Source organism: Oryx dammah, unplaced genomic scaffold (genome assembly GCF_014754425.2).
Source record: "Oryx dammah isolate SB20612 unplaced genomic scaffold, SCBI_Odam_1.1 HiC_scaffold_4, whole genome shotgun sequence".
Lineage (NCBI taxonomy): Eukaryota > Metazoa > Chordata > Mammalia > Artiodactyla > Bovidae > Oryx > Oryx dammah.
In genome coordinates, this window is record NW_024070188.1 from 35,448,676 (window position 1) to 35,464,376 (window position 15,701).

The 15,701-nt window shown below is 35.6% G+C and overlaps 1 protein-coding gene across 1 annotated transcript in view; it reads right to left on the reverse strand.

The window, feature by feature from the left end:
• The window catches only part of GRIK2 (glutamate ionotropic receptor kainate type subunit 2), a 730,896-nt gene that overhangs the window by 161,180 nt on the left and 554,015 nt on the right, over positions 1 to 15,701 (reverse strand). The gene's annotated exons all lie outside the window — the stretch shown is intronic.

Genomic DNA, 15,701 nt, shown 5'->3' on the forward strand with positions numbered 1-15,701 from the left:
TTCAGAATTGTCTCAAAACAGTCACGTTAACATTTAAAGCATTCTTTACTCTGAAGTGAAGTATTTGATTTACTCTGCTACTCATTTCTATGATTTTCTAGATTAGCAAATCTGCAGTTATGGCAAGTACATATAGAAAGAAAAAACTGTACAGGATGAAAAAATTGAAAAAACTATCATACATTTAGGACCTGAATTATTATGCTATTAAACTAGCTCATAATTTGAACTTTATAAACAATATCAATTGTTATTTTCCAAACACTATGGTCAAATTGTAAACAATAATAATAACTACCTCAAATTGTTTAACTGATAATCAGGAAACATGCCTTTTACTGGTTTTAAAACTATAGAGTACGGTTAAAATGTTTTAGTCTTTAAACAGTTAACATTGTGAAAATCCTCTTTTAATATGATTGTGTTTACTGCCTCTGAGTTTTGTTTCTATCTCTCTAATTTGTTTTATATTATTTAATGAAAATCCTTGCAGCATTGCCTAAATCACATTAGGAAATTAGTTTTTCAATTTTCACAAAGTTGCTAATTTTCCACGGTAGCTTAAATATGTTAAATTACTAATGCTTTTCACTCACCATGTTATAACCATCTGTCAGGGATGAACTTAAGCTCTAACGTATTTCAAAAAATAATTGTAATATTTTGAAATAACAAAAGCATTTATTTCAACCTATGATAAGAACCTATATCTCTATATTTCTTTTATGTTTATAAATATATGGAGCTTTCAGAGAATATATAGAAATGCTCATCTGAAAGAGCTACAGCAAGGTGTACAACAAAATGAAATTGGCCCTCTACTGTTTCCTTTTCTCAGGGATTGTTGAAGGACTTAAGGAAGAAATTTCTCTAAGAGGCTAAGTTTGTTGACAATGTTATTCTGAGTATGTGTTTATATGCATTTGTGTGTTGTAGGGGGCCATGGGAGATGCTTGGATAGAATATCTTTGATAGTAGCAATGGAGAAGGACAGATATTTTCTAACAACCAGAAAGGAAAAACAGATCTTCAGGGTCCTGGGAAGAGTACAATCATATTTCACATTCATAAATCAAGGAATATCAACTTAACACTAATAATATCCCTGGAGCATTTGCTATGCAACAGGCATTGTGCTAAGAAGGCTCCTTAAATTGTTACATTTAATTATTACACAATCCTACTATTTAGTTTCAGTTTCAGATATGGAAAGTGAAATCACAGATGTTAAAAACTTGTTCACTGTCATAGTATGAATTTACCAAAACTATAAATACAATAAAGATATTTAGCAATGGAACCAAGGGCTTTTGGAATCTATACTAAAACTAACCAAGACGTGCATCTCAGAAACTAGAAATGGAACCATGGAGACATCATTCATTCATTCATGACAGATTTTGTAGAACTGGAAAGGGAATAAGAAACCACAGAAGCAAGGGTGGGAATTGATAGATTATAGTCTCAGAACTTAGAGGGTCAGGTGCAGAGTACAAGCAAATAGAGTATTTTCCACAAAAGAGATAGCACTTCCTCCAAGACAGAAAAAAGGAAGTAAAGATCGTCTGAAAAAACAAACAAGTTAGAGAAGGAAAGTGATAATTACAAGATTTATATATATAAATATATACATGTTTTTTAAAAAAGGACAACATAGACGGGTGGTTTATTCCTAATTTGCTGATTGAATTCAGCACAGTTTTATCATGTGTCACTTAACTTCATAACCTGCCCTCCTCTTAGGCACACAGAAAGAAAAATTTTGTCACATATAAAATGTGCAAGTGAATATGCTTTAAACTCATAAAATACTTTTTAATTCATAAAATATTATCAAAAGTTAAGAAACAATTCAAGTAACATATATTAATACAAATTTACTACATTATTCCAAAGATATTGTTCCATAGGCTTATATTAATATGATTGACAAAGCATACATCAAATTTCAAAATTTATTCAGCACTGCCTAAAAAAGTTATATTCCAATTATCAAAGGAAAAACCCCCACAAATATATGTAGTATGCTTTCAATTATAAAATAAATCAATTATTTGAAACAAAAGATACAGACACTTTTAACCATTAAAAAAAAATGCAGTGTTGCATGTGTAGAATAGAATATTATCCAGCAACAAAAAGAAATGTGCTGTGAGTTAGTCACTCAGTCGACTCTTTGTGACCCCATGGACTATAGCCCACCAGATTCTTCTGCCCATGGAATTTTCCAGGCATTAATATTGTAGAGCATTTCCATTTCCTATTCCAGAGGATCTTCCCAATCCCATGATCCAACCTGCAACTCTTGCATCTCTTGCAAGGGCAAGTAGATTCTTTACCACTGTGTCACCTGGGAAGCCGTCGAGAAACGTGCTATCAAGCCATAAAAAGACATAGAAGACCCTAAATACAAATTGCTAAGTGAAAGATGCCAGTCTGAAAAGACAACATATTGTATAATTCCATATATATGACATTCTGGAAGAGACAAAACTATAAATACAATAAAGATATCAGTGAGTACCCAGATATCCAGAGATGAGAGAGTAATGAATAGGTAGAGCACAGAACATTTTCAGGGCAGTGATGCTTGGATAGAATATCTTTGATAGTAGCAATGGAGAAAGACAGACATTTCCTAACAACCAGAAAGGAAAAACAGATCTTCAGGGTCCTGGGAAGAGTACAATCATATTTCACATTCATAAGTCAAGGAATATCAACTTAACACTAATAATATCCCTGGAGCATTTGCTATGCAACTGGCATTGTGCTAAGAAGGCTCCTTAAATTGTTACATTTAATTAATGTATGACACTGCAATGATGGATACATGACACTATGCATTTATCAAAATCCATAAAACTAAAAGGAATCCATAAAATGGAAGATACAAAGAAGAATGAACCTTAGTGAAAAATATGGATTTTAGCTAATAATATCAATAAAAGTTCATCACTTGTAACAAATGTACTACACTCATGGTATCTGATATTAAGAGCAATTGTAGGGAAACGGGGTAAGATAGAAGATATATGGAATCTATACTTTCTGTACAATTTAATAATAAACCTAAAACAGATCTTAAAATGCCTATTAACTATTTTTAAATAAAAGAGTTTTTAAACCATATCCTCAGTTAGTAGAATTCATGTTGTATCTTGATTAAAACTAGGTTGTTAACTATTAAAAATAAAACACAAAATTTACTGAACATCACTGGTCAAAAATAAGCCGTATCGAACACGCAAGTAAAGTAATGCTCAAAATTCTCCAAGCCAGGCTTCAGCAATACGTGAACAGTGAACTTCCAGATGTTCAACCTGGTTTTAGAAAAGGAAAAGGAACCAGAGATCAAATTGCCAACATTCTCTGGATCATGGAAAAATCAAGAGAGTTCCAGAAAAACATCTATTTCTGCTTTATTGACTATGCCAAAGCTTTGACTGTGTGGATCACAATAAACTGTGGAAAATTCAGAAACAGATGGGAATACCAGACCACTTGACCTGCCTCTTGAGAAACCTATATGCAGGTCAGGAAGCAACAGTTAGAACTGGACATGGAACAACAGGCTGGTTCCAAATAGGAAAAGGAGTACGTCAAGGCTGTATGTTGTCACCCTGCTTATTTAACTTATATGCAGAGTACATCATGAGAAACGCTGGGCTGGAAGAAACACAAGCTGGAATCAAGATTGCCGGGAGAAATATCAATAACCTCAGATATGCAGATGACACCACCCTTATGGCAGAAAGTGAAGAGGAACTAAAAAGCCTCTTGATGAAAGTGAAAGAGGAGAGTAAAAAAGTTGGCTTAAAGCTCAACATTCAGAAAACTAAAATCATGGCATCCGGTCCCATCACTCTATGGGAAATAGATGGGGAAACAGTGAAAACAGTGTCAGACTTTATTTTCTTGGGCCCCAAAATCACTGCAGATGGCGATTGCAGCCATTAAATTAAAAGATGCTTACTCCTTGGAAGAAAAGTTATGACCAACCTAGATAGCATATTGAAAAGTAGAGACATTACTTTGCCGAGTTGGGTCTGTCTAGTCAAGGCTATGGTTTTTCCAGTGGTTATGTATGGATGTGAGAGTTGGACTGTGAAGAAAGCTGAGCACCGAAGAACTGATGCTTTTGAACTGTGGTGTTGGACAAGACTCTTGAGAGTCTCTTGGACTGCAAGGAGATCCAACCAGTCCATCCTAAAGGAGATCAGTCCTGGCTGTCCTTTGGAAGGACTGATGCTAGCTGAAACTCCAGTACTTTGGCCACCTCATGTGAAGAGTTGACTCATTGGAAAAGACTCTGATGCTGAGAGGGATTGGAGGCAGGAGGAGAAGGGGATGACAGAGGATGAGATGGCTGGATGGCATCACTGACTCAATGGACATGAGTCTGAGTGAACTCCAGGAGTTGGTGATGGACAGGGAGGCCTGGCGTGCTGCGATTCATGGGGTTGCAAAGAGTCAGACACTACAGAGCGACTGAACTGAACTGAATGCACACCAAAGATATGTTAAAAATCTATTTAAAAAATGAGACCTCAGAACTATCTTGCAGCAGTAAAGATGACCACTTACTTATACATTATAGCATTATCCATTAATAAGCTCTGACCTCATTGGAAACCCATTAATAATATAATAATTTTGGAATCTAATCAAGATGTTATTATATTAAAGATGTTTATAATGAGAGCTGTGGTATTTTCCCATGAAATATCATGTTATTAAAGATTGAGCATTTGGAGAAAAGACCCTGATGGTAAAATAGAATCACTTCAGAACTTTCAATCTCTGTAGACAGAGGTTAATATGATTTAATGAAAATTGATTTAGTAATTGATTTTATTTTAAAGAATAAAGTATTCCTGGATTAGGAAGAGCCAGTAATCAAAATTGATTTTTAAAAACTATTTCATCAATAGAAATATAAATAAGTAAATTGTTAAGTGTCACATGAATAGTACAAACAAAAGGGAGAGTTCACGTCTACCACCAGATTGGGTCACAGAAGACCTTTCCAAACCATTATACTTGCATTACAGCTTGAAGAAGGAGCCTGAGATAACAAAGGTCTGAATTAGGAGGGTGATAATAGCCAGAAAAAATAATATGTTAGCAGTAGCTAGCATCAAATGGATTCATCCTGGGCCAACACTATATTGCATTCTTTGCCCATAATAGTTATCATCAATTCTCACAACAGATAAACCAAATTTGTAGTGTGATTTCCTTTCCATGGATGAAAAAAACCAGAACTGTGAGAGTTTAAACAGTTTGATCCCAAAGATGATTTAACCATATTAATTTCTCACCATTTTCTGTACAATCATCCAAATACATCATGACTAATTCTTCTGCTACAGTTCCTATATTCCCCTACCCCAAATGATCTCCCCCTTTCTCCACTATACAAATTCTATGACACATCTCTGATTCTTTTCCTCCAGTGTAGGCATGCCTGACTATACTGTACACATTAATTTCTCCTAAGCATGAGTTTGAGTGAACTCTGGGAGTTGGTGATGAACAGGGAGGCCTGGTGTGCTGCGATTCATGGGGTCACAAAGAGTCAGACACGACTGAGCCACTGAATTGAAATGAACTGAAGCAAATGTGTATGCCCTTATAAACTTAACCACACAGTTTAACATGCAACAATACTTTGTTGTGTTATTTCTGAGTTTTTCACAGGTAAGTCACCTAATATGAGAGTTTTGAATGCACACATTGTTGCAATTGCATTATCAGAATGTAAGCACTTTGAAGCCTGCAGGCATTCTCTTCAATCAAAGCACATAGTACTGAACTGAGAGAATGGTAAAGTAGCTCTCCCTGGAAATTTCACAAAGATGTCTAGGCAGCACTATTTTATTAATTTAATAAGGATTAATTTACTATCATTCTATGTGAAACTCTTCCAAACTGTCTTATTTAGCCCTTGATCATAATCAATCTAACATCTTTAGGGTATTGGACAAATCTGACACCAAGGAATAGCTTAGCAAATGTTTGCTGAACACAGTTTCAATTTAAGTTACTGAAATGTTAAAAGAAAATTAAAAGGAAATCACTCAGAGAATTTTAAAATTAAACTTTTTCTGATCTCGTACTAGAAATGAGATTTATTTGTACATTAATACAATTCTTAGTGAACTAGCCATCTAGGGAGAACAGAATAATTCTTTTTGTGGAGTTATATAGCTAATAGCAGTCCTTTGATTAATGTCTCATTAAAGATCAAAGAAGAATGGTAGAATTTATTGGTGTAAGTTCTAATTCCATAATACAAAAATTAGATAATAAAGTATATCTTCATGAATGCCACAATGACCTCAAATTTGATCATGTTAAGGAAACGTCTATTATGAAGTCCAAGAATCAAAGAACATAACAATGTTATGTTATTTGTGACCTGATCAGTGAAACATTTTATGCATACTTCTGAAAGTTCTTGCAGTTTAACAATGGAAAACCAGTTCTAAACATTTTCTTTTCCATAGTTTTCTGAAATGCTTAGTAAAAGGGTAAAACAAAGTAGTAAGTACACATGAATAAATTGGAATGTTTTAACTGATTTAGTTAAGACATTTAAGCTAGTTAAAAAAATGATGTGTATTAAATTAAATGTCACTTATCAGTGGTAGCACACTTTTCCAAATTCTTCACGAAGTATAAATCTGAACAAATGCTTTGCCTCTGTGTGTACTTTCAGAGAAACAGTTCATTTTCTGTAAATACGGTAGAGAATCCTCCCAGTCGGAATCTTGCATGATACCTGCTTTCAGTCTTATGAAACTAGTATTTGTTCTTCATCTAAAAACCAGAAAGGTTTTTAGATTTTTTTTTTCAGTTGTTTCTTTCTTCTTTTTTTATTGAAGGATAATTGCTTTACAGAATTTTGTTGTTTTCTGTCAAACCTCAACATGAATCAGCCATAGGTATACATATATCCCCTCCCTTTTGAACCTCCCTCCCATCTCCCTCCCCATTCCACCCCTCTATATATAGAGCTCCTGTTTAAGTTTCCTGAGCCATACATCAAATTCCTGTTGGCTATCTATTTTACACATGGTAATGTAAGTTTCCATGTTACTCTTTCCATACATCTCACCCTCTCCTCCCCTCTCCCCACGTCCATAAGTCTATTCTCTGTGTCTATTTCTCCATTGCTGCCCTGTTAATAAGTTCTTCAGTACCATTCTTCTAGATTCCATATATATGTATGTTAGAATACGATATTTATCTTTCTCTTTCTGACTCACTTCACTCTGTATAATAGGTTATAGGTTTATCCACCTCATCAGAACCGACTCAAATGTGTTCCTTTATATGGCTGAGTAATATCTCATTCTGTACCACAATTTATCCATTCATCTCTTTATGGACATCTAGGTTGCTTCCATGTTCTAGCTATTGTAAATAGTGCCGCATTGAACAATGGGATACATGTGTCTTTTTCAGTTTTGGTTTCCTCAGGGTATATACCAGGAGTAGGATTGCTGGGTCATATGGTGGCTTTATTCTTAGTTTTGTAAGGAATCTCTATACCATCTTCCATAGTGGCTGTATCAGTTTACATTTCCATCAACAGTGCAAGAATGTTCCCTTTTCTCCACACCCTCTCCAGCATTTATTGTTTGTAGACTTTTTGATGAGGGCCACTCTGACAGGTGTAAGGTGATATCTCATTGTGGTTTTGATTTGCATTTCTCTAATAATGAGTAATATTCAGCATCTTTTCATGTGTTTGTTAGCCATCTGTATGTCTTCTTTGGAGAAATGTCTGTTTAGGTCTTTTCCCCACTTTTTGATTGGGTTGTTTGTTTTTCTCGCATTGGGTTGTATGAGCTGCTTATACATTTTGGAAATTAACCTTTTGTTAGTTGTTTCATTGGCTATTATTTTCTCCTATTCTGAGGGTTGTCTTTTCACCTGCTTATAGTTCTCTTTGCTATGCAAAAACTTTTAAGTTTAATCAGGCCCCACTTCTTTACTATTGTTTTTATTTCCATTACTCTAGGAGGTGGGTCATAGAAAATCTTGCTTTGATTTATGTCATCGAGTGTTCTGCCTATGTTTTCCTCTAAGAGTTTTATAGTTTCTGGTCTTATATTTAGGTCTTTAATCCATTTTGAGTTTTTCTTTGTGTATGGTATTAGAAAGTGTTCTAATTTCATTCTTTTACACATAGCTGTCCAGTTTTCCCAGCACCATTTATTGAAGAGGCTGTCTTTGCAACATTCTATATTCTTGCCTCCTTTGTCAAAAATAAGGTACCCATAGGTGCATGGGTTTATTTCTGGGCTTTCTGTCTTGTTCCATTGGTCTATATTTCTGTTTTTGTGCCAGTACCATACTGTCTTGATGACTGTAGCTTTGTAGTATAATCTGAAGTCAGCAAGGTTGATTCCTCCAGCTTTATTCTTTTTTCTCAAGACTGCTTTGGCTATTTGGCATCTTTTGTGTTTCCATATGAATTGTGAATTTGTTTATTCTAGTTCTGTGAAAAAAATGCCATTGGTAATTTGATAGGGATCACACTGAATCTGTAGATTGCATTAGTTAATATAGTCATTTTCAAAATATTGTTCCTACCCAAGAACATGGAATATCTCTCCCTCTGTTTATGTCATCTTTGATTTCTTTCATTTAAAAGATCTTTCTGGTCTTTTTTTTTTCAAATGTGCATTTCTTTAATTTTGAAAAATATACACAGGAGAAGCCATGTGCTTTACATAGGAATATACACATTAACAAAGCATTTCTTATATTTTCCCAAAACTCTATTATATCTATCTAAAATTTATAAATTAAATATATCAGGACCTTTTAAGTTAAAATGAGATCCCTGAAACTACTGGATATGCTCACTTTTTCTCAAGATCAAATGAACAGAGAATGTGAATATGGTTTGTGTTAAAAAAGGTTTATTGTGAGCTTTATTGCCTATAGTCTATAAGATGCAACTTTATTGCAGCTTTGTAAACAGAATACATTTCTTAAAACTGATCAAAATTTTCCATACATATAACTCTATATGATAGATTACAGTGCAACACTCTTGTTACATAGTTATAGAAATACTATAGAACCCAAGAACATAGGGTAAGCAAAAGAAATGCAATCCTGAGCCATTTGAAAAAGATGATTTGATGACTCCGTTTTTTTTTTTTTTGAGTTTTTTTTTTTATTTTTTATTTTTTAATTTATTTATTTTTTATTTTACTTTACAATTCTGTATTGGTTTTGCCATACATTGACAAGTGTAGGTTTAGAAAACATGGAGGGGGGGGGAAATACATCCACACTGCAGTCAGGAGTGAAATACATTAAATACCTGCTCAGCGAGACACATGTGGGAGCAAATGGTGAATTTCAGACACATGCACACTCACTCATTTTCCTGTTTCTTCTCCTGCTATCAGAAAGACCTTTCTGGTCTTTTAAATGTACAAACTAAATGATCATTTCTTGCTCAGAATCTTCTACTGACTTCCAACACACAGAGAATAAAATCTAATCTCAGCCTACACCACACGCTACCTTATGTCATCAGTTCCAATCACCTGCTGATCTTAGTTGGATTACTCTTGTTCCAACAACTCTGCTAATTTTCAAACCTGTGCACACATTTCTGTTCAAGATCTTTCTACCTGCTATTCCTTCTGCCTGGAAATCTTGTCCCTCATACTTCCACATAGCTTATTCTCCTCTTTCATGTATGTGTCTGTTCTGATGTCAGTCACTCAAAGGGATCTTTCCTGACCATTCATTCTATCACATTTATTTACTGACCATGTTTTCCTTTTCTTCATAAAACTTATCATAACCTGCAATTATGTCACTTATTGTCAACCTATTCCAATAGAATAGAAGTTCCTTTAGAATAAGGAGTTTCATTTATTTTGTACAATTCTGTATCTCCAGTACCTAAGTACAGTGCCTGACACAAAGTAGTCATTAATTAACAAATTAATAATTTATAATAAATAAATTAATAAACATTTTAAATGAATGAATAAATGGATAAAACTATCACTATTGCTAACTCTACCCCCAGCCACTCCCCAAACTTCTTTACAGAAGATAATATTCCTGAGGTTCATCTTCTGACTGATTTTTCTCCTAAAGAATTCTTCTAGATTGGTTTTGTATCATTGTTGTCATAAAGACCATACAGTAATAAAGATAAAAATATTTAGGGAAAACATCTGCTTCCTTTTCCTTCAGACCACTGATATATTTGGGTCTCTATTTCTGGCAGCATGAAAGAGAGATGTATAAGTTGTATATATTTCATATCAAAGTTTAAACTTCCATCAATTGTATATATAACATACTGTATACAACCTAGTATCCAATTTTTAGATTTATAAAAAGCTTATATTTGAAAAATATGCCTTATAGCTGCTTTTCACCAAAGTAGCAACCACAAGGTCCACAGTGGAAAGTAAAGTAGTCAAACGAGTTTTTAAAATAAGGATCATTTCACACCTGAAGACCTGACTAAGGACAACAGAGTGAGAATTAAGAGAATTCTGGTTATGCAATGGCTAGGACACTGAGCTGCCACTGCAGAGGGCATGGGTTCAGTCCCTGGCTGGGAACTAGGATCTCATGCTGTATGGAGCAGCCAAAAAAAAAAAACAACTGCAAAGTCAAAAATTAAACACTAACAGTAGTAGATTCAGCTGCTGAAGCAGCAGCTGTCACTTTATTAGTGTTTAAGTAAGCCTGCTGATAATTTCAAATGATATTGACTAAATCTACCAATCTTGCCACTAATGACAGAATGAAAAATGAACTTCTCAACCGATAATTCTTTAGAAGAGCCATGAATCCAGAACAATGATTTTTGTTTTGGTGGTGAGAGATAGGTGGTTAATTTTTTTTAAGTTTGTTTTCTGTTCATTCTCATCCAGAATCTGATTTTATTGTAAGCTCTCAATTGAATGGTTTAGAAATTAATATTCCTATACTAAAATTGTTACCTCTTTTCTCACTGCAATATTTCCATGAAATTTATGTATTTATGTATTAATTAAGCTTTACTTAGCTCCCCCAGGGGAAAAAAAATAGGTTCACAGAAACTGAAGTTTTTTTTTTCACATTGATAGTTTAAAGATCACTAAATTTCTAATAAAAACAATTGGAAACATGCATATTAATATTTCAAAGGAGAATTGAGTATATGTATTATATCCATAAACAAAGCACTGAATGATGGTGTCTCTGACATTTTCTTTCTGCATTTTTGGTAGGTACTACAGATTTCCTGATTTTTAAATAATTAATGTCTTTTCAAATTATAATTTGAGTTAAAATATTTTATTCTGCAAAAGACAATCACTTAAGTAGGAATGATATTCTATTACTTTCTACAATTCGTATGGTTATATTTAAACATACAGTAAAAACAACACAAGGAAAAAAATCTTAAAATATTATTCAAAATGTCATTCTATATTCATCCAACAAGTACTTGAGAAGTGAGGGATGTTGAATCGCAGCTTTGACACAAATTTATATGGAAGTTTCAAACCAGAAACTAAAAACATGTCAACATGGTATTTAAAATCTCAGGTTAGTTCTTGAGCCTATATAATTCATTTTTATTGATTTAAGCTATTATTTCACCTATATATCTTCAGCTAAACCTGTTTTCATACCCCAGTTTAAATGCTCTGGGAACAGAACTGGTGAACCAAGAAAAACTACTAGCACTAGAATGGATGACTATAAACTATAAGGAACCATCTTAATGGATCTGTGAACTTATAATTCTGCTCTAGTAAACCATCAATGGACAATCGATTAAGCACATTGAATTTCCAGGATCTATTTTAAAATAATAGATAAATTATTAGAGTTGTAAATAACCAATATTATTAAATTTTCCAGTGATGGGCAGTTAGTGTTAAAATGGACATTACTTGGTTTAGAATAAATTTATTATTAATTTATTGAGACTATGTCTTGCAATAACATTCCTTCACAAAGGATTAGTAAAACCTGACTATGCACCAGGCCTGGGAAAAGTTTAGGATACAAAGATGTTTATGACAATCTCATTTCTCAGGTGACAGCTGCACAGGAAAGTTTAACATAGAAACAACTGGAAAGATATAATAAGTACTTCAGTTAAAGTATGTATATGGTGCAATGGTACTATAATTTTACTGATGTGGCCCATTGTTACTTTAATGGGTTAATACAAAATAATATTCATTACCAGAATTTATATTAATCCTGCAAAACCTGGAGTTGAAATGGGACTGATACATAAATGTTCCATCAGTAGTAGTATTAAAGGAAGTGGGATGAACTCAAAAAGGAAAAGTGAGAGGCATTATAAGCCATCTTAAAGCTCCTATGGAGAAGGCAATGGCACCCCACTCCAGTACTCTTGCCTGGGAAATCCCATGGAAGGAGGAGCCTGGCAGGCTGCAGTCCCTGGGGTCGAGAAGAGTCGGACATGACTGAATGACTTCACTTTCACTTTTCACTTTCATTCACTGGAGAAGGAAATGGCAACCCATTCCAGTGTTCTTGCCTGGAGAACCCCAGGGATGGGGGGAGCCTGGTGGGCTGCCGTCAGTGGGGTTGCACAGAGTCGGACACGACTGACGTGACTTAGCAGCAGTAGTAAAGCTCCTAACTATTCACTCTCCATCACAGGATTAACAACAATAGCTATGCTGAGGAAGTTAAAAATAAAGTGATCTTTATTTTTTTTGAAGTGACCTTTAAAGTGATACATTCTTCAATACGTTTGTTCAGTCAGTTCAGTTCAGTTCAGTCACTCAGTCGTGACTGACTCTTTGCGACCTCATGAATCGCAGAATGCCAGGCCTCCCTCCCTGTCCACCACCAACTCGCAGAGTTCACTCAAACTCATGTCCATCGAGTCGGTGATGCCATCCAGCCATCTCATCCTCTGTCGTCCCCTCTCCTCCTGCCCCCAGTCTCTCCCAGCATCAGGGTCATTTCCAATGAGTTAAGTCTTCACATGAGGTGGCCAAAGTATTGGAGTTTCAGCTTCAGCATCAGTCCCTCCAATGAATACCCAGGACTGATCTCCTTTAGGATGGATTGGTTGGATCTCCTTGCAGTCCAAGAGACTCTCCAGAATCTTCTCCAACACCACAGTTCAAAAGCATCAATTCTTCGGCACTCAGCTTTCTTCACAGTCCAACTCTCAGATCCATACATAACCACTGGAAAAACCATAGCCTTGACTAGATGGACCTTTGTTGGCAAGGTAATATTTCTGCCTTGAATATGCTATCTAGATTGGTCATAACTTTCCTTCCAAGGAGTAAGCATCTTTTAATTTCATGGCTGCAATTATCATCTGCAGTGATTTTGGGCCCGAAAAAATTAAGTCTGACACTGTTTCCATTGTTTCCCCATCTATTTCCCATGAAATGATGGGACCAGATGCCATGATATTAGTTTTCTAAATGTTGAGCTTCAAGTCAACTTTTTCACTCTCCACTTTCACTTTCATCAAGAGGCTCTTTAGTCCCCCTTCACTTTCTGCCATAAGGGTGGTGTCATCTGCATATCTGAGGTTATTGATATTTCTCCCAGCAATCTTGATTCCACATTGTGATTCTTCCAGCCCTGCGTTTCTCATGATGTACTCTGCATAGAACTTAATACACATGGTGACAATATACAGCCTTGACGTTCTCCTTCTATTTGGAACCAGTCTGTTGTTCCATGTCTAGTTCTAACTGTTGCTTCCTAACCTGCATATAGGTTTCTCAAGAGGCAGGTCAGGTGGTCTAGTATTCCTATCTCTTTCAGAATTTTCCACAGTTTATTGTGATCCACACAGTCAAAAGCTTTGGCATAGTCAATAAAGCAGAAATAAATGTTTTTCTGGAACTCTCTTGCTTTCTTGATGATCCAGCAGATGTTGGCAATTTGATCTCTGGTTCCTCGGCCTTTTCTAAAACCAGCTTGAACATCTGGACGTTCATGGTTCACTTACTGCTAAAGCATGGCTTGGAGAATTTTGAACATTACTTTACTAGTGTGTGAGATGAGTGTAATTGAGCATTTTTTGGCATTGCCTTTCTTTGGGATTGGAATGAAAACTGACCTTTTCCAGTCCTGTGGCCACTGCTGCGTTTTCCAAATTTGCTGGCATATTGAGTATGGCACTTTCACAGCATCAACTTTCAAGATTTGAAATAGCTCAACTGGAATTTCATCACCTCCACTAGCTTTGTTTGTAGTGATGCTTTCTAAGGCCCACTTGACTTCACATTCCAGGATGTCTGGCTCTAGGTGAGTGATCACACCATCGTGATTATCTGGGTCCTGAAGCTCTTTTTTGTACAGTTCTTCTGTGTATTCTTGCCACCTCTTCTTAATATCTTATGCTTCTGTTAGGTCCATACCATTTCTGTCCTTTATCGAGCCCATCTTTGCATGAAATATTCCCTTGGTATCTCTAATTTTCTTAAAGAAATCTCTAGTCTTTCCTATTCTGTTGTTTTCCTCTATTTCTTTGCACTGATCGCTGAGGAAGGCTTTCTTCTCTCTCCTTGCTATTCTTTGGACTCTGCATTCAGATGCTTATATCTTTCCTTTTCTCCTTTGCTTTTCACTTCTCTTCTTTTCACAGCTATTTGTAAGGCCTCCCCAGACAGCCATTTTGCTTTTTTGCATTTCTTTTCCATGGGGATGGTCTTGATCCCTGTCTCCTGTACAATGTCACGAACTTCCGTCCAGTGTTCATCAGGCACTCTGTCTGATGATCTAGTCCCTTAAATCTATTTCTAACTTCCAATGTATAATCATAAGGGATTTGATTTAGGTTGTACCTCACTGGTCTAGTGGTTTCCCCTACTTTGTTCAATTTAAGTCTAAATTTGGCAGTAAGGAGTTCATGAGCTGGCCACAGTCAGCTCCTGGTCTTATTTTTGCTGACTGGATAGAGCTTCTGCATCTTTGGCTGCAAAGAATATAATCAGCCTGATTTCGGTGTTGACCATCTGGTGATGTCCATGTGTAGAGTCTTCTCTTGTGTTATTAGAAGAGGGTGTTTGCTATGACCAGTGTGTTCTCTTGGCAAAACTCTATTAGCCTTTGCCCTGCTTCATTCCATATTCCAAGGCCAAATTTGCCTGTTAATCCAGGTGTTTCTTGACTTTCTACTTTTGCATTCCAGTCCCCTATAATGAGAAGGACATATTTTTTGGATGTTAGTTCTAAAAGGTCTTGTAGGTCTTCATAGAACCATTCAACTTCAGTTTCTTCAGCATTACTGGTTGGGGCATAGGCATGGATTACCGTGATATTGAATGGTTTGCCCTGGAAATGACTAGAGATCATTCTGTCGTTTTTGAGATTGCATCCAAGTACTGCATTTCAGACACTTTTGTTGACCATGATGGCTATTCCATTTCTTCTAAGTGATTCCTGCCCACAGCAGTAGATATAATGGTCATCTGAGTTAAATTCACCCGTTCCAGTCCATTTTAGTTCACTGATTCCTAGAAAGTCGACATTCCCTCTTGCCATCTCCTGTTTGACCACTTCCAATTTGCCTTGATTCATGGACCTGACATTCCAGGTTCCTATGCAATATTGCTCTTTACAGCATCAGACCTTGTTTCTATCACCAGTCACATCCACAACTAGGTATTATTTTTGCCTTGGCTCCACCGTTTATT